This window comes from Bufo bufo, unplaced genomic scaffold (assembly GCF_905171765.1).
Source record: "Bufo bufo unplaced genomic scaffold, aBufBuf1.1, whole genome shotgun sequence".
Lineage (NCBI taxonomy): Eukaryota > Metazoa > Chordata > Amphibia > Anura > Bufonidae > Bufo > Bufo bufo.
Genome location: NW_024401161.1, coordinates 107360 through 123839, shown reverse-complemented (window position 1 = coordinate 123839; position 16480 = coordinate 107360). Strand labels below are relative to the sequence as shown.

At 45.5% G+C, this 16480-nt stretch overlaps 10 non-coding genes and 2 pseudogenes across 10 annotated transcripts; all 12 read left to right on the top strand.

Moving 5' to 3' along the window:
- The first annotated feature begins 2425 nt into the window (after nucleotides 1-2425).
- Nucleotides 2426-2599, top strand: LOC120984783 (annotated as a pseudogene).
- A 1031-nt stretch (nucleotides 2600-3630) lies between these two features.
- Nucleotides 3631-3821, top strand: LOC120984832. Its single transcript, XR_005775427.1, has one exon. It is a non-coding gene; the product is annotated as a U2 spliceosomal RNA (small nuclear RNA).
- A 1031-nt stretch (nucleotides 3822-4852) lies between these two features.
- Nucleotides 4853-5043, top strand: LOC120984831. The gene has a single exon (XR_005775426.1). It is a non-coding gene; the product is annotated as a U2 spliceosomal RNA (small nuclear RNA).
- A 1031-nt stretch (nucleotides 5044-6074) lies between these two features.
- LOC120984830 lies at nucleotides 6075-6265 on the top strand. The gene has a single exon (XR_005775425.1). It is a non-coding gene; the product is annotated as a U2 spliceosomal RNA (small nuclear RNA).
- A 1030-nt stretch (nucleotides 6266-7295) lies between these two features.
- LOC120984834 lies at nucleotides 7296-7487 on the top strand. Its single transcript, XR_005775429.1, has one exon. It is a non-coding gene; the product is annotated as a U2 spliceosomal RNA (small nuclear RNA).
- A 1053-nt stretch (nucleotides 7488-8540) lies between these two features.
- Nucleotides 8541-8736, top strand: LOC120984770. The gene has a single exon (XR_005775377.1). It is a non-coding gene; the product is annotated as a U2 spliceosomal RNA (small nuclear RNA).
- A 1053-nt stretch (nucleotides 8737-9789) lies between these two features.
- LOC120984838 lies at nucleotides 9790-9980 on the top strand. The gene has a single exon (XR_005775432.1). It is a non-coding gene; the product is annotated as a U2 spliceosomal RNA (small nuclear RNA).
- A 1037-nt stretch (nucleotides 9981-11017) lies between these two features.
- Nucleotides 11018-11208, top strand: LOC120984833. The gene has a single exon (XR_005775428.1). It is a non-coding gene; the product is annotated as a U2 spliceosomal RNA (small nuclear RNA).
- Nucleotides 11209-12249: 1041 nt separating this feature from the next.
- On the top strand, nucleotides 12250-12441 carry LOC120984837. Its single transcript, XR_005775431.1, has one exon. It is a non-coding gene; the product is annotated as a U2 spliceosomal RNA (small nuclear RNA).
- A 1027-nt stretch (nucleotides 12442-13468) lies between these two features.
- LOC120984840 lies at nucleotides 13469-13659 on the top strand. The gene has a single exon (XR_005775434.1). It is a non-coding gene; the product is annotated as a U2 spliceosomal RNA (small nuclear RNA).
- A 1032-nt stretch (nucleotides 13660-14691) lies between these two features.
- On the top strand, nucleotides 14692-14832 carry LOC120984788 (annotated as a pseudogene).
- A 1187-nt stretch (nucleotides 14833-16019) lies between these two features.
- Nucleotides 16020-16215, top strand: LOC120984785. Its single transcript, XR_005775386.1, has one exon. It is a non-coding gene; the product is annotated as a U2 spliceosomal RNA (small nuclear RNA).
- Nucleotides 16216-16480: the final 265 nt, after the last annotated feature.

Sequence of the window (16480 nt, the reverse complement as noted above, 5' to 3'; positions counted from 1 at the left end):
TGTCGGTTGTTTCCAGCACCAAGCAACCCATTCAGCCCCAGTGTCGTCACACACACCCTGGATCCAATTAAGACTGATGATTGGTTAATTGGCTTATCACCTGAATGAATTGTTTGGACCTCCCCTCCTCCACGTTTGATTTGGGCCTGTTGTGCACACCTCGGAGGGTTGCTGAGTCGTCTCTGGCAGGCAATTGACCCTTTTTTGTATCAAGTTGGCTGGATGTAACCATTAGCTTTTGCAGTGCTTCAATAAATGAGTAAAGTTTGCCTGTGTCTCCCTCTTGTGGATCTTTTGAACTGGATTACTTAGTGGCTAAAAAGTAGCCCAGCACTTCCTATGCAGCTGGACCTACCTTGTCTGTTCAATGGACGGAACACTGCGCGTGTCACAAGAGCCTTGTCAGGTCAAGAGGTCAAAGAGGTCAAGTAAGGTCAGCTATTGGATGACATCACAAGGGCCCTGATGGAACACTCAACAATGGTGCCGTGACATCACAATCAACAATGGTTATCCTTTTTTTTTTTTTTTTTTTTCCTTTCACTCACTACTATTCCTATCATGCTTTCTGCTTGGCGTGCTTTGGCACCGCACCAGGAATTTCGTGCGAAGAAAAGGCGTGTCCAAAAGTCGCGTGTGGGCGGAGCTATGCAGATAGCAAACACGAAAAGAAGCATGCTGGTGTGACTTCTGTGCGTAGGACGCGCGTGAACGTTTTCCCCGTTTGTGAGAGAAAGAAGCCTCCCGGACTGTGTATTGGGCTGGGGACAGTAGTCTATTGCCTTCATTAGTGCTCTGCATTGGGGACCATCGGCCTGTACTGCGAACCCTTTTCAGGTTATCGCTTCTCGGCCTTTTGGCTAAGATCAAGTGTAGAGATACATTGGGTCTTGGCCAGAAGGTGCCTGGGGTACCCGTCTCCTCTGCCTTGGAGGTTGGGGCCGCGCTGAAAAGTTCGGTCCTGCCTCCTTGCTGCTATTGGGGAGCGGCTTAGTCCCTGGGCAACGGGAAGCGATCACCTTGCCTGCTACTTTGTGGTAGGCGCTTCAAGTCCCTGTGTCGTGGCTTCTAATCGGATGGCGATGACGATGATGATGGAGACGGCAGAAACGGAGTTCCAGATTCCAGAGATGGACGAAGTACCGGCGTACGAAAGAATACGGAATGGCGTGCGGTTTTTATTGTTGGATCCTCGGAAGAAGGAGAAGGGACTTGCCTTTTTGGTTGAAGAAGTGCTGATAGGACTCATAGAGGTACGCAAGGAGTTCATCCTTTCAATGCTTGAATTCCCAAAGCGAGGATTATATGATGTGGTATTCGTTACTGAAGACGTATGTGCTGCTGTATTGAAGCAAGTGGAACATTTCAGGCTGAGCCCTGTTATGAATGGTGTGAAAGTGATGCCGCATTTCCAAGGAGGGAGCGAGTGGTCACCGTGAGGATGTATAGTCCTTACGTCCCGGAAGAGGACATTATGGTGTTTTTGTTACGGTTCTGTGAGAAGGTTTCCTGCAATGGAAAGATTTTTAATAAGTACGGTATATGGTCCACTAAGTGAAATTCTTTGTGAAATTTAAGGAGGATGCTGGGGGAGAGATGATATTTCCACCAGCTAGGTTTAAAATCGAGCAGTCAATGGCGATCTATTCTTCAATGGAATGCCGGGTTTCTGTAAAAACTGTAAGACATATGGTCATGAGAAAGATGCTTGTGAAGAGCAGTGGTGTGCAAATTGTGAAGGAGGAGGTCATTTAGCATCAGGATGTAAAAAAGAAGAAAAAATGTAATCTATGTGGGGAAGACAATCATGTCTACTTGTCATGTCCTAAAAGGAAAGGAGAAGAAATAAAAAGGAAGAGGAAAGATGAAGATAGTCAAAAAAAAAAAGAGAACCAAAAAGAAGAAATTGGAATTAGGAGGGTTGTAAGAGAAAATAAGAAAGATGAAAAGAAGGGAGATTTAAAAGGTGGAAAAGAAGCAAGAAGAGAAGAAAAGAAGGAAGAAGAGTCACCTTTTGAGAAAATAGATAAAGAAATAGAAAAATTAGTAAGAACGGGAGTTAATCTTAATTGTCTGTATAATAAAGTTAGACAGATGTTGGTAGATCGGAGGCAAGAGTTTTTTGAGCGGTTTAAAGTTCATCCGGCTCTTCAATCTGGGATACCAGATCCTTTGTTACCAGAGTTAATAATTCATAGGAATGTAATGAGGAGGTTGATGTATTGTGCTTGGTCCTGTGGTCTAAGACCCGATTAAGATTAGTTATTTATGTCATGTCTGTTTTTATGTTTTGTTTTGTTAAAAAATTTTTTTAAAGAAAATAATAAGAAAAAATAATGAATAAAAAGTATAAAAAATGTTGATTCGGATGATGAGGCGTAGGACATATGGGTAATTGATACAAATATGACGCGTCCTCTGACGCATCAACTAAAAAAAAAAAAAATCTGTTCTTATCAGTTTAATATCTGATACGTCCCCTATCTGGGGACCATATATTAAATGGATTTTTCGAACAGGGAGATGGAAAAAGAGCTTGCTCTGTCCACTCCACGCATTGACCTGGTATTGCAGTACCTCCAGGACCGGTGCACCCCTTCTAATCCAGTATGAAAAAACAGAATGAAATTGAAATGGATTGCAAGCATCATCCTTCCAGCCAAGCAAGTGGAAAGTTGTGTGTGTCGTGCCTCCTTCAGCTTCTCCTCTGTCTGCCCAGTCAGTGCAGTGTTGCTTTTTGCATATAATACCTGCATCTAGTCTGTCAATCTCCTAATTGCATCAGCTGTCGGTTGTTTCCAGCACCAAGCAACCCATTCAGCCCCAGTGTCGTCACACACACCCTGGATCCAATTAAGACTGATGATTGGTTAATTGGCTTATCACCTGAATGAATTGTTTGGACCTCCCCTCCTCCACGTTTGATTTGGGCCTGTTGTGCACACCTCGGAGGGTTGCTGAGTCGTCTCTGGCAGGCAATTGACCCTTTTTTGTATCAAGTTGGCTGGATGTAACCATTTAGCTTTTGCAGTGCTTCAATAAATGAGTAAAGTTTGCCTGTGTCTCCCTCTTGTGGATCTTTTGAACTGGATTACTTAGTGGCTAAAAAGTAGCCCAGCACTTCCTATGCAGCTGGACCTACCTTGTCTGTTCAATGGACGGAACACTGCGCGTGTCACAAGAGCCTTGTCAGGTCAAGAGGTCAAAGAGGTCAAGTAAGGTCAGCTATTGGATGACATCACAAGGGCCCTGATGGAACACTCAACAATGGTGCCGTGACATCACAATCAACAATGGTTATCCTTTTTTTTTTTTTTTTTTTTTTCCTTTCACTCACTACTATTCCTATCATGCTTTCTGCTTGGCGTGCTTTGGCACCGCACCAGGAATTTCGTGCGAAGAAAAGGCGTGTCCAAAAGTCGCGTGTGGGCGGAGCTATGCAGATAGCAAACACGAAAAGAAGCATGCTGGTGTGACTTCTGTGCGTAGGACGCGCGTGAACGTTTTCCCCGGTTTGTGAGAGAAAGAAGCCTCCCGGACTGTGTATTGGGCTGGGGACAGTAGTCTATTGCCTTCATTAGTGCTCTGCATTGGGGACCATCGGCCTGTACTGCGAACCCTTTTCAGGTTATCGCTTCTCGGCCTTTTGGCTAAGATCAAGTGTAGTATCTGTTCTTATCAGTTTAATATCTGATACGTCCCCTATCTGGGGACCATATATTAAATGGATTTTTCGAACAGGGAGATGGAAAAAGAGCTTGCTCTGTCCACTCCACGCATTGACCTGGTATTGCAGTACCTCCAGGACCGGTGCACCCCTTCTAATCCAGTATGAAAAAACAGAATGAAATTGAAATGGATTGCAAGCATCATCCTTCCAGCCAAGCAAGTGGAAAGTTGTGTGTGTCGTGCCTCCTTCAGCTTCTCCTCTGTCTGCCCAGTCAGTGCAGTGTTGCTTTTTGCATATAATACCTGCATCTAGTCTGTCAATCTCCTAATTGCATCAGCTGTCGGTTGTTTCCAGCACCAAGCAACCCATTCAGCCCCAGTGTCGTCACACACACCCTGGATCCAATTAAGACTGATGATTGGTTAATTGGCTTATCACCTGAATGAATTGTTTGGACCTCCCCTCCTCCACGTTTGATTTGGGCCTGTTGTGCACACCTCGGAGGGTTGCTGAGTCGTCTCTGGCAGGCAATTGACCCTTTTTTGTATCAAGTTGGCTGGATGTAACCATTTAGCTTTTGCAGTGCTTCAATAAATGAGTAAAGTTTGCCTGTGTCTCCCTCTTGTGGATCTTTTGAACTGGATTACTTAGTGGCTAAAAAGTAGCCCAGCACTTCCTATGCAGCTGGACCTACCTTGTCTGTTCAATGGACGGAACACTGCGCGTGTCACAAGAGCCTTGTCAGGTCAAGAGGTCAAAGAGGTCAAGTAAGGTCAGCTATTGGATGACATCACAAGGGCCCTGATGGAACACTCAACAATGGTGCCGTGACATCACAATCAACAATGGTTATCCTTTTTTTTTTTTTTTTTTTTTTCCTTTCACTCACTACTATTCCTATCATGCTTTCTGCTTGGCGTGCTTTGGCACCGCACCAGGAATTTCGTGCGAAGAAAAGGCGTGTCCAAAAGTCGCGTGTGGGCGGAGCTATGCAGATAGCAAACACGAAAAGAAGCATGCTGGTGTGACTTCTGTGCGTAGGACGCGCGTGAACGTTTTCCCCGGTTTGTGAGAGAAAGAAGCCTCCCGGACTGTGTATTGGGCTGGGGACAGTAGTCTATTGCCTTCATTAGTGCTCTGCATTGGGGACCATCGGCCTGTACTGCGAACCCTTTTCAGGTTATCGCTTCTCGGCCTTTTGGCTAAGATCAAGTGTAGTATCTGTTCTTATCAGTTTAATATCTGATACGTCCCCTATCTGGGGACCATATATTAAATGGATTTTTCGAACAGGGAGATGGAAAAAGAGCTTGCTCTGTCCACTCCACGCATTGACCTGGTATTGCAGTACCTCCAGGACCGGTGCACCCCTTCTAATCCAGTATGAAAAAACAGAATGAAATTGAAATGGATTGCAAGCATCATCCTTCCAGCCAAGCAAGTGGAAAGTTGTGTGTGTCGTGCCTCCTTCAGCTTCTCCTCTGTCTGCCCAGTCAGTGCAGTGTTGCTTTTTGCATATAATACCTGCATCTAGTCTGTCAATCTCCTAATTGCATCAGCTGTCGGTTGTTTCCAGCACCAAGCAACCCATTCAGCCCCAGTGTCGTCACACACACCCTGGATCCAATTAAGACTGATGATTGGTTAATTGGCTTATCACCTGAATGAATTGTTTGGACCTCCCCTCCTCCACGTTTGATTTGGGCCTGTTGTGCACACCTCGGAGGGTTGCTGAGTCGTCTCTGGCAGGCAATTGACCCTTTTTTGTATCAAGTTGGCTGGATGTAACCATTTAGCTTTTGCAGTGCTTCAATAAATGAGTAAAGTTTGCCTGTGTCTCCCTCTTGTGGATCTTTTGAACTGGATTACTTAGTGGCTAAAAAGTAGCCCAGCACTTCCTATGCAGCTGGACCTACCTTGTCTGTTCAATGGACGGAACACTGCGCGTGTCACAAGAGCCTTGTCAGGTCAAGAGGTCAAAGAGGTCAAGTAAGGTCAGCTATTGGATGACATCACAAGGGCCCTGATGGAACACTCAACAATGGTGCCGTGACATCACAATCAACAATGGTTATCCTTTTTTTTTTTTTTTTTTTTTTCCTTTCACTCACTACTATTCCTATCATGCTTTCTGCTTGGCGTGCTTTGGCACCGCACCAGGAATTTCGTGCGAAGAAAAGGCGTGTCCAAAAGTCGCGTGTGGGCGGAGCTATGCAGATAGCAAACACGAAAAGAAGCATGCTGGTGTGACTTCTGTGCGTAGGACGCGCGTGAACGTTTTCCCCGGTTTGTGAGAGAAAGAAGCCTCCCGGACTGTGTATTGGGCTGGGGACAGTAGTCTATTGCCTTCATTAGTGCTCTGCATTGGGGACCATCGGCCTGTACTGCGAACCCTTTTCAGGTTATCGCTTCTCGGCCTTTTGGCTAAGATCAAGTGTAGTATCTGTTCTTATCAGTTTAATATCTGATACGTCCCCTATCTGGGGACCATATATTAAATGGATTTTTCGAACAGGGAGATGGAAAAAGAGCTTGCTCTGTCCACTCCACGCATTGACCTGGTATTGCAGTACCTCCAGGACCGGTGCACCCCTTCTAATCCAGTATGAAAAAACAGAATGAAATTGAAATGGATTGCAAGCATCATCCTTCCAGCCAAGCAAGTGGAAAGTTGTGTGTGTCGTGCCTCCTTCAGCTTCTCCTCTGTCTGCCCAGTCAGTGCAGTGTTGCTTTTTGCATATAATACCTGCATCTAGTCTGTCAATCTCCTAATTGCATCAGCTGTCGGTTGTTTCCAGCACCAAGCAACCCATTCAGCCCCAGTGTCGTCACACACACCCTGGATCCAATTAAGACTGATGATTGGTTAATTGGCTTATCACCTGAATGAATTGTTTGGACCTCCCCTCCTCCACGTTTGATTTGGGCCTGTTGTGCACACCTCGGAGGGTTGCTGAGTCGTCTCTGGCAGGCAATTGACCCTTTTTTGTATCAAGTTGGCTGGATGTAACCATTTAGCTTTTGCAGTGCTTCAATAAATGAGTAAAGTTTGCCTGTGTCTCCCTCTTGTGGATCTTTTGAACTGGATTACTTAGTGGCTAAAAAGTAGCCCAGCACTTCCTATGCAGCTGGACCTACCTTGTCTGTTCAATGGACGGAACACTGCGCGTGTCACAAGAGCCTTGTCAGGTCAAGAGGTCAAAGAGGTCAAGTAAGGTCAGCTATTGGATGACATCACAAGGGCCCTGATGGAACACTCAACAATGGTGCCGTGACATCACAATCAACAATGGTTATCCTTTTTTTTTTTTTTTTTTTTTCCTTTCACTCACTACTATTCCTATCATGCTTTCTGCTTGGCGTGCTTTGGCACCGCACCAGGAATTTCGTGCGAAGAAAAGGCGTGTCCAAAAGTCGCGTGTGGGCGGAGCTATGCAGATAGCAAACACGAAAAGAAGCATGCTGGTGTGACTTCTGTGCGTAGGACGCGCGTGAACGTTTTCCCCGGTTTGTGAGAGAAAGAAGCCTCCCGGACTGTGTATTGGGCTGGGGACAGTAGTCTATTGCCTTCATTAGTGCTCTGCATTGGGGACCATCGGCCTGTACTGCGAACCCTTTTCAGGTTATCGCTTCTCGGCCTTTTGGCTAAGATCAAGTGTAGTATCTGTTCTTATCAGTTTAATATCTGATACGTCCCCTATCTGGGGACCATATATTAAATGGATTTTTTCGAACAGGGAGATGGAAAAAGAGCTTGCTCTGTCCACTCCACGCATTGACCTGGTATTGCAGTACCTCCAGGACCGGTGCACCCCCTTCTAATCCAGTATGAAAAAACAGAATGAAATTGAAATGGATTGCAAGCATCATCCTTCCAGCCAAGCAAGGGGAAAGTTGTGTGTGTCGTGCCTCCTTCAGCTTTCTCCTCTGTCTGCCCAGTCAGTGCAGTGTTTGCTTTTTGCATATAATACCTGCATCCTAGTCTGTCAATCTCCTAATTGCATCAGCTGTCGGTTGTTTCCAGCACCAAGCAACCCATTCAGCCCCCAGTGTCGTCACACACACCCTGGATCCAATTAAGACTGGATGATTGGTTAATTGGCTTATCACCTGAATGAATTGTTTGGACCTCCCCTCCTCCACGTTTGATTGTTGGGCCTGTTGTGCACCACCTCGGAGGTTTGCTGAGTCGTCTCTGGCAGGCAATTGACCCTTTTTTGTATCAAGTTGGCTGATGTAACCATTTAGCTTTTGCAGTGCTTCAATAAATGAGTAAAGTTTGCCTGTGTCTCCCTCTTGTGGATCTTTTGAACTGGATTACTTAGTGGCTAAAAAGTAGCCCAGCACTTCCTATGCAGCTGGACCTACACTTGTCTGTTCAATGACGGAACACTGCGCGTGTCACAAGAGCCTTGTCAGGTCAAGAGGTCAAAGAGGTCAAGTAAGGTCAGCTATTGGATGACATCACAAGGGCCCTGATGGAACACTCAACAATGGTGCCGTGACATCACAATCAACAATGGTTATCCTTTTTTTTTTTTTTTTTTTTTTTTTTTTTTTCCTTTCACTCACTACTATTCCTATCATGCTTTCTGCTTGGCGTGCTTTGGCACCGCACCAGGAATTTCGTGCGAAGAAAAGGCGTGTCCAAAAGTCGCTGTGGTGGGCGGAGCTATGCAGATAGCAAACACGAAAAGAAAGCATGCTGGTGTGACTTCTGTGCGTAGGACGCGCGGTGAACGTTTTCCCCGGTTTGTGAGAGAAAGAAGCCTCCCCGGACTGTGTATTGGGCTGGGACCAGTAGTCATTGCCTTCATTAGTGCTCTGCATTGGGGGACCATCGGCCTGTACTGCGAACCCTTTTCAGGTTATCGCTTCTCGGCCTTTTGGCTAAGATCAAGGTTAGTATCTGTTCTTATCAGTTTAATATCTGATACGGTCCCCTATCTGGGGACCATATATTAAAATGGATTTTTCGAAACAGGGAGATGGGAAAAAGAGCTTGCTCTGTCCACTCCACGCATTGACCTGGTAATTGCAGTACCTCCAGGACCGGTGCACCCCTTCTAATCCAGTATGAAAAAACAGAATGAAATTGAAATGGATTGCAAGCATCATCCTTCCAGCCAAGCAAGTGGAAAGTTGTGTGTGTCGTGCCTCCTTCAGCTTCTCCTCTGTCTGCCCAGTCAGTGCAGTGTTGCTTTTTGCATATAATACCTGCATCTAGTCTGTCAATCTCCTAATTGCATCAGCTGTCGGTTGTTTCCAGCACCAAGCCAACCCATTCAGCCCCAGAGACGTCACACACACCCCTGGATCCAATTAAGACTGATGATTGGTTAATTGGCTATCACCTGAATGAATTGTTTTGGACCTCCCCTCCTCCACGTTTGATTTTGGGCCTGTTGTGCACACCTCGGAGGGTTTGCTGAGTCGTCTCTCTGGCAGGCAATTGACCCTTTTTTGTATCAAAGTTGGCTGGATGTAACCATTCTAGCTTTTGCAGTGCTTCAATAAATGAGTAAAGTTTGCCCTGTGTCTCCCTCTTGTGGATCTTTTGAACTGGATTACTTAGTGGCTAAAAAGTAGCCCAGCACTTCCTATGCAGGCTGGACCTACCTTGTCTGTTCAATGGACGGAACACTTGCGCGTGTCACAAGAGCCTTGTCAGGTCAAGAGGGCAAAGAGGTCAAGTAAGGTCAGCTATTGGTTGACATCACAAGGGCCCTGATGGAACACTCAACAATGGTGCCGTGACATCACAATCACAATGGTTATCCTTTTTTTTTTTTTTTTTTTTTTTTTTTTTTCCTTTCACTCACTACTATTCCTATCATGCTTTCTGCTTGGCGTGCTTTTGGCACCGCACAGGAATTTCGTGCGAAGAAAAGGCGTGTCCAAAAGGTCGCGTGAGGGCGGAGCTATGCAGATAGCAAACACGAAAAGAAGCATGCTGGTGTGACTTCTGTGCGTAGGACGCGCGTGAACGTTTTCCCCCGGTTTGTAAGAGAGAAAGAAGCCTCCCGGACTGTGTATTGGGCTGGGGACAGTAGTCTATTGCCTTCATTAGTGCTCTGCATTGGGGACCATCGGCCTGTACTGCGAACCCTTTTCAGGTTATCGCTTCTCGGCCTTTTGGCTAAGATCAAGTGTAGTATCTGTTCTTATCAGTTTAATATCTGATACGTCCCCTATCTGGGGACCATATATTAATGGATTTTTCGAAACAGGGAGATGGAAAAAGAGCTTGCTCTGTCCACTCCACGCATTGACCTGGTATTGCAGTACATCCAGGACCGGTGCACCCCTTCTAATCCAGTATGAAAAAACAGAATGAAATTGAAATGGATTGCAAGCATCATCCTTCCAGCCAAGCAAGTGGAAAGTTGTGTGTGTCGTGCCTCCTTCAGCTTCTCCTCTGTCTGCCCAGTCAGTGCAGTGTTGCTTTTTGCATATAATACCTGCATCTAGTCTGTCATTCTCCTAATTGCATCAGCTGTCGGTTTGTTTCCAGCACCAAGCAACCCATTCAGCCCCAGTGTCGTCACACACACCCTGGATCCAATTAAGACTGATGATTGGTTAATTGGCTTATCACCTGAATGAATTGTTTGGACCTCCCCTCCTCCACGTTTGATTTGGGCCTGTTGTGCACACCTCGGAGGGTTGCTGAGTCGTCTCTGGCAGGCAATTGACCCTTTTTTTGTATCAAGTTGGCTGGATGTAACCATTTAGCTTTTGCAGTGCTTCAATAAATGAGTAAAGTTGCCTGTGTCTCCCTCTTGTGGATCTTTTGAACTGGTTTACTTAGTGGCTAAAAAGTAGCCCAGCACTTCCTATGCAGCTGGACCTACCTTGTCTGTTCAATGGACGGAACACTGCGCGTGTCACAAGAGCCTTGTCAGGTCAAGAGGTCAAAGAGGTCAAGTAAGGTCAGCTATTGGATGACATCACAAGGGCCCTGATGGAACACTCAACAATGGTGCCGTGACATCACAATCAACAATGGTTATCCTTTTTTTTTTTTTTTTTTTTTTTTCCTTTCACTCACTACTATTTCTTTCTTGCTTTCTGCTTTGCGTGCTTTGGCACCGCCCCAGGAATTTCGTGCGAAGAAAAGGCGTGTCCCAAATGTCGCGTGTGGGCGGAGCTATGCAGATAGCAAACACGAAAAGAAGCCTGCTGGTGTGACTTCTGTGCGTAGGACGCGCTGTGAACGTTTTCCCCGGTTTGTGAGAGAAAGAAGCCTCCCGGACTGTGTATTGGGCTGGGGGACAGTAGTCTATTGCCTTCATTAGTGCTCTGCATTGGGGACCATCGGCCTGTACTGCGAACCCTTTTCAGGGTATCGCTTCTCGGCCTTTTGGCTAAGATCAAGTGTAGTATCTGTTCTTATCAGTTTAATATCTGATACGTCCCCTATCTGGGGACCATATATTAAATGGATTTTTCGAACAGGGAGATGGAAAAAGAGCTTGCTCTGTCCACTCCACGCATTGACCTGGTATTGCAGTACCTCCAGGACCGGTGCACCCCCTTCTAATCCAGTATGAAAAAACAGAATGAAATTGAAATGGATTGCAAGCATCATCCTTCCAGCCAAGCAAGTGGAAAGTTGTGTGTGTCGTGCCTCCTTCAGCTTCTCCTCTGTCTGCCCAGTCAGTGCAGTGTTGCTTTTTGCATATAATACCTGCATCTAGTCTGTCAATCTCCTAATTGCATCAGCTGTCGGTTGTTTCCAGCACCAAGCAACCCATTCAGCCCCAGTGTCGTCACACACACCCTGGATCCAATTAAGACTGATGATTGGTTAATTGGCTTATCACCTGAATGAATTGTTTGGACCTCCCCTCCTCCACGTTGATTTGGGCCTGTTGTGCACACCTCGGAGGGTTGCTGAGTCGTCTCTGGCAGGCAATTGACCCTTTTTTGTATCAAGTTGGCTGGATGTAACCATTTAGCTTTTGCAGTGCTTCAATAAATGAGTAAAGTTTGCCTGTGTCTCCCTCTTGTGGATCTTTTGAACTGGATTACTTAGTGGCTAAAAAGTAGCCCAGCACTTCCTATGCAGCTGGACCTACCTTGTCTGTTCAATGGACGGAACACTGCGCGTGTCACAAGAGCCTTGTCAGGTCAAGAGGTCAAAGAGGTCAAGTAAGGTCAGCTATTGGATGACATCACAAGGGCCCTGATGGAACACTCAACAATGGTGCCGTGACATCACAATCAACAATGGTTATCCTTTTTTTTTTTTTTTTTTTTTTTTTTTTCCTTTCACTCACTACTATTCCTATCATGCTTTCTGCTTGGCGTGCTTTGGCACCGCACCAGGAATTTCGTGCGAAGAAAAGGCGTGTCCAAAAGTCGCGTGTGGGCGGAGCTATGCAGATAGCAAACACGAAAAGAAGCATGCTGGTGTGACTTCTGTGCGTAGGTCTGCGCGCGTGAACGTTTTCCCCGGTTTGTGAGAGAAAGAAGCCTCCCGGACTGTGTTTTGGGCTGGGGACAGTAGTCTATTGCCTTCATTAGTGCTCTGCATTGGGGGACCATCGGCCTGTACTGCGAACCCTTTTCAGGTTATCGCTTCTTCGGCCTTTTGGCTAAGATCAAGTGTAGTATCTGTTCTTATCAGTTTAATATCTGATACGTCCCCTATCTGGGGACCATATATTAAATGGATTTTTCGAACAGGGAGATGGAAAAAGAGCTTGCTCTGTCCACTCCACGCATTGACCTGGTATTGCAGTACCTCCAGGACCGGTGCACCCCTTCTAATCCAGTATGAAAAAACAGAATGAAATTGAATGGATTGCAAGCATCATCCTTCCAGCCAGCAAGTGGAAAGTTGTGTGTGTCGTGCCTCCTTCAGCTTCTCCTCTGTCTGCCCAGTCAGTGCAGTGTTGCTTTTTGCATATAATACCTGCATCTAGTCTGTCAATCTCCTAATTGCATCAGCTGTCGGTTGTTTCCAGCACCAAGCAACCCATTCAGCCCCAGTGTCGTCACACACACCCTGGATCCAATTAAGACTGATGATTGGTTAATTGGCTTATCACCTGAATGAATTGTTTGGACCTCCCCTCCTCCACGTTTGATTTGGGCCTGTTGTGCACACCTCGGAGGGTTGCTGAGTCGTCTCTGGCAGGCAATTGACCCTTTTTTGTATCAAGTTGGTGGATGTAACCATTTAGCTTTTGCAGTGCTTCAATAAATGAGTAATGTTTGCCTGTGTCTCCCTCTTGTGGATCTTTTGAACTGGATTACTTAGTGGCTAAAAAGTAGCCCAGCACTTCCTATGCAGCTGGACCTACCTTGTTCTGTTCAATGGACGGAACACTGCGCGTGTCACAAGAGCCTTGTCAGGTCAAGAGGTCAAAGAGGTCAAGTAAGGTCAGCTATTGGATGACATCACAAGGGCCCTGATGGAACACTCAACAATGGTGCCGTGACATCACAATCAACAATGGTTATCCTTTTTTTTTTTTTTTTTTTTTCCTTTCACTCACTACTATTCCTATCATGCTTTCTGCTTGGCGTGCTTTGGCACCGCACCAGGAATTTCGTGCGAAGAAAAGGCGTGTCCAAAAGTCGCGTGTGGGCGGAGCTATGCAGATAGCAAACACGAAAAGAAGCATGCTGGTGTGACTTCTGTGCGTAGGACGCGCGTGAACGTTTTCCCCGGTTTGTGAGAGAAAGAAGCCTCCCGGACTGTGTTTGGGCTGGGGACAGTAGTCTATTGCCTTCATTAGTGCTCTGCATTGGGGACCATCGGCCTGTACTGCGAACCCTTTTCAGGTTATCGCTTCTCGGCCTTTTGGCTAAGATCAAGTGTAGTATCTGTTCTTATCAGTTTAATATCTGATACGTCCCCTATCTGGGGACCATATATTAAATGGATTTTCGAACAGGGAGATGGAAAAAGAGCTTGCTCTGTCCACTCCACGCATTGACCCTGGTATTGCAGTACCTCCAGGACCGGTGCACCCTTCTAATCCAGTATGAAAAAACAGAATGAAATTGAAAATGGATTGCAAGCATCTTCCTTCCAGCCAAGCAAGTGGAAAGTTGTGTGTGTCGTGCCTCCTTCAGCTTCTCCTCTGTCTGCCCAGTCAGTGCAGTGTTGCTTTTTGCATATAATACCTGCATCTAGTCTGTCAATCTCCTAATTGCATCAGCTGTCGGTTGTTTCCAGCACCAAGCAACCCATTCAGCCCCAGTGTCGTCACACACACCCTGGATCCAATTAAGACTGATGATTGGTTAATTGGCTTATCACCTGAATGAATTGTTTTGGACCTCCCCTCCTCCACGTTTGATTTGGGCCTGTTGTGCACACCTCGGAGGGTTGCTGAGTCGTCTCTGGCAGGCAATTGACCCTTTTTTGTATCAAGTTGGCTGGATGTAACCATTTAGCTTTTGCAGTGCTTCAATAAATGAGTAAAGTTTGCCTGTGTCTCCCTCTTGTGGATCTTTTGAACTGGATTACTTAGTGGCTAAAAAGTAGCCCAGCACTTCCTATGCAGCTGGACCTACCTTGTCTGTTCAATGGACGGAACACTGCGCGTGTCACAAGAGCCTTGTCAGGTCAAGAGGTCAAAGAGGTCAAGTAAGGTCAGCTATGGATGACATCACAAGGGCCCTGATGGAACACTCAACAATGGTGCCGTGACATCACAATCAACAATGGTTATCCTTTTTTTTTTTTTTTTTTTTTTCCTTTCACTCACTACTATTCCTATCATGCTTTCTGCTTGGCGTGCTTTGGCACCGCACCAGGAATTTCGTGCGAAGAAAAGGCGTGTCCAAAAGTCGGCGTGTGGGCGGAGCTATGCAGATAGCAAACACGAAAAGAAGCATGCTGGTGTGACTTCTGTGCGTAGGACGCGCGTGAACGTTTTCCCCGGTTTGTGAGAGAAAGAAGCCTCCCGGACTGTGTATTGGGCTGGGGACAGTAGTCTATTGCCTTCATTAGTGCTCTGCATTGGGGACCATCGGCCTGTACTGCGAACCCTTTTCAGGTTATCGCTTCTCGGCCTTTTGGCTAAGATCAAGTGTAGTATCTTCGGTGCTGCACTGGTCTTGGCCAGAGGTGCCCCGGGTACCCGGACCCTCTGCCTCAGGGAAAGGCTGTGGTTTATAGCCGCAGTTGGACCCTGTGCTGCTATTGGGGGACGGCTTAGTCCCGGGGCAACGGGAAGCGATCACCCTGCCACTGCACATAGCTGCAGGGGCAGCTCAGAGGATTGGCATTTAAAGAACCTGAAATCGAGGTCCAGTAGAAGGCTTGGAAATGGATTTTGCAAAGAAAAGGAATTGTTTGAGATTCATATGCAAGGAAGATCCTGTGAGAGCCTGGGATGGAAACTACATTCTGGAATTACTGGAAGAATTTGGGAGTATTGGAAAGGACGCAATTTTTTGTATGCAAAGGAACAGTAAGTGGAAAACGTTTGATGTGACTTTAGTATCTGAAAAGAAATGTTTGGATTTCTTTGCTGACTGGAATCAGGCATCTAGCCCGGTTCCAGGGGTGGAAGTCCTGGTATCCGGTATTGGCATGGCGAGAAAGTTGGTGGTTGAAATGGAGGATCCATTTGTGGAGACAGATGAGATTAAAGAATTTTTAGAGAAACATGGGTTTTTTTGTAAAGTATGAGAAGAGGTTTTTGAACGAAGTAGGAATCTGGAATGGAAAAAGAAGATTTTGTGTTTGGTTAAAAGAAGGAAGAGAAGATTTCTTAGCAGGAAGAATAAGTATAAATAAAAAAAATGGATTTTGTTATTGGAATTTGGAAAGAAGTTAGAACAGACAAGAAAAGATGTAGTAAAGTGTACGGAAAAAGTATGTGAAAAGAAAGAAGAAGTAAAAATAATAGAGAGAGAGATTGGTCATATTGAAAAGAAAGTGAAATTTGAGAAAGGTTTTGTGAACCGAAAAGAAGAAGGTATTAAAGTGATGCAGAAAAATGAAGAACTCGGGTAGACCAGAGCTCTGAAGTTCTAGATGCAGATGATGTACGGGACCTTATATTTAGAAAGGAAAGAAAAGAAGGTAAAGAGAATTTTGTCAAGTCTCTGCATTAGTGACGATAGGGTCTGGAACTGTTTCGGGTAAATGATACTTGGGGAAATTATGAAGTTGCTGAGAAGAAAAAGAAAAAGGCAAAAATGAAGAATTAAGAAGAAGATTAGTTTTTTGTTGTTCGTCCCTTTATGTTGTTTGTTCTTTTATGTTTTGTTCTGTTTATTCTTTTAAAAAAAATATATAATAAGAAGAAAATATGAATAAAAAGTAAAAAATACGTTGATTTGGATGATGAGGCGTATGGCATAATGAGTACTTGATTTAATATGCCGCGTCTTCTGACGCATCAACTAAAAAAAAAAAAATCTGTTCTTATCAGTTTAATATCTGATACGTCCCCTATCTGGGGACCATATATTAAATGGATTTTTCGAACAGGGAGATGGAAAAAGAGCTTGCTCTGTCCACATCCACGCATTGACCTGGTATTGCAGTACCTCCCAGGACCGGTGCACCCCTTCTAATCCAGTATGAAAAAACAGAATGAAATTGAAATGGATTGCAAGCATCATCCTTCCAGCCAAGCAAGTGGAAAGTTGTGTGTGTCGTGCCTCCTTCAGCTTCTCCTCTGTCTGCCCAGTCAGTGCAGTGTTGCTTTTTGCATATAATACCTGCATCTAGTCTGTCAATCTCCTAATTGCATCAGCTGTCGGTTGTTTCCAGCACCAAGCAACCCATTCAGCCCCAGTGTCGTCACACACACCCTGGATCCAATTAAGACTGAT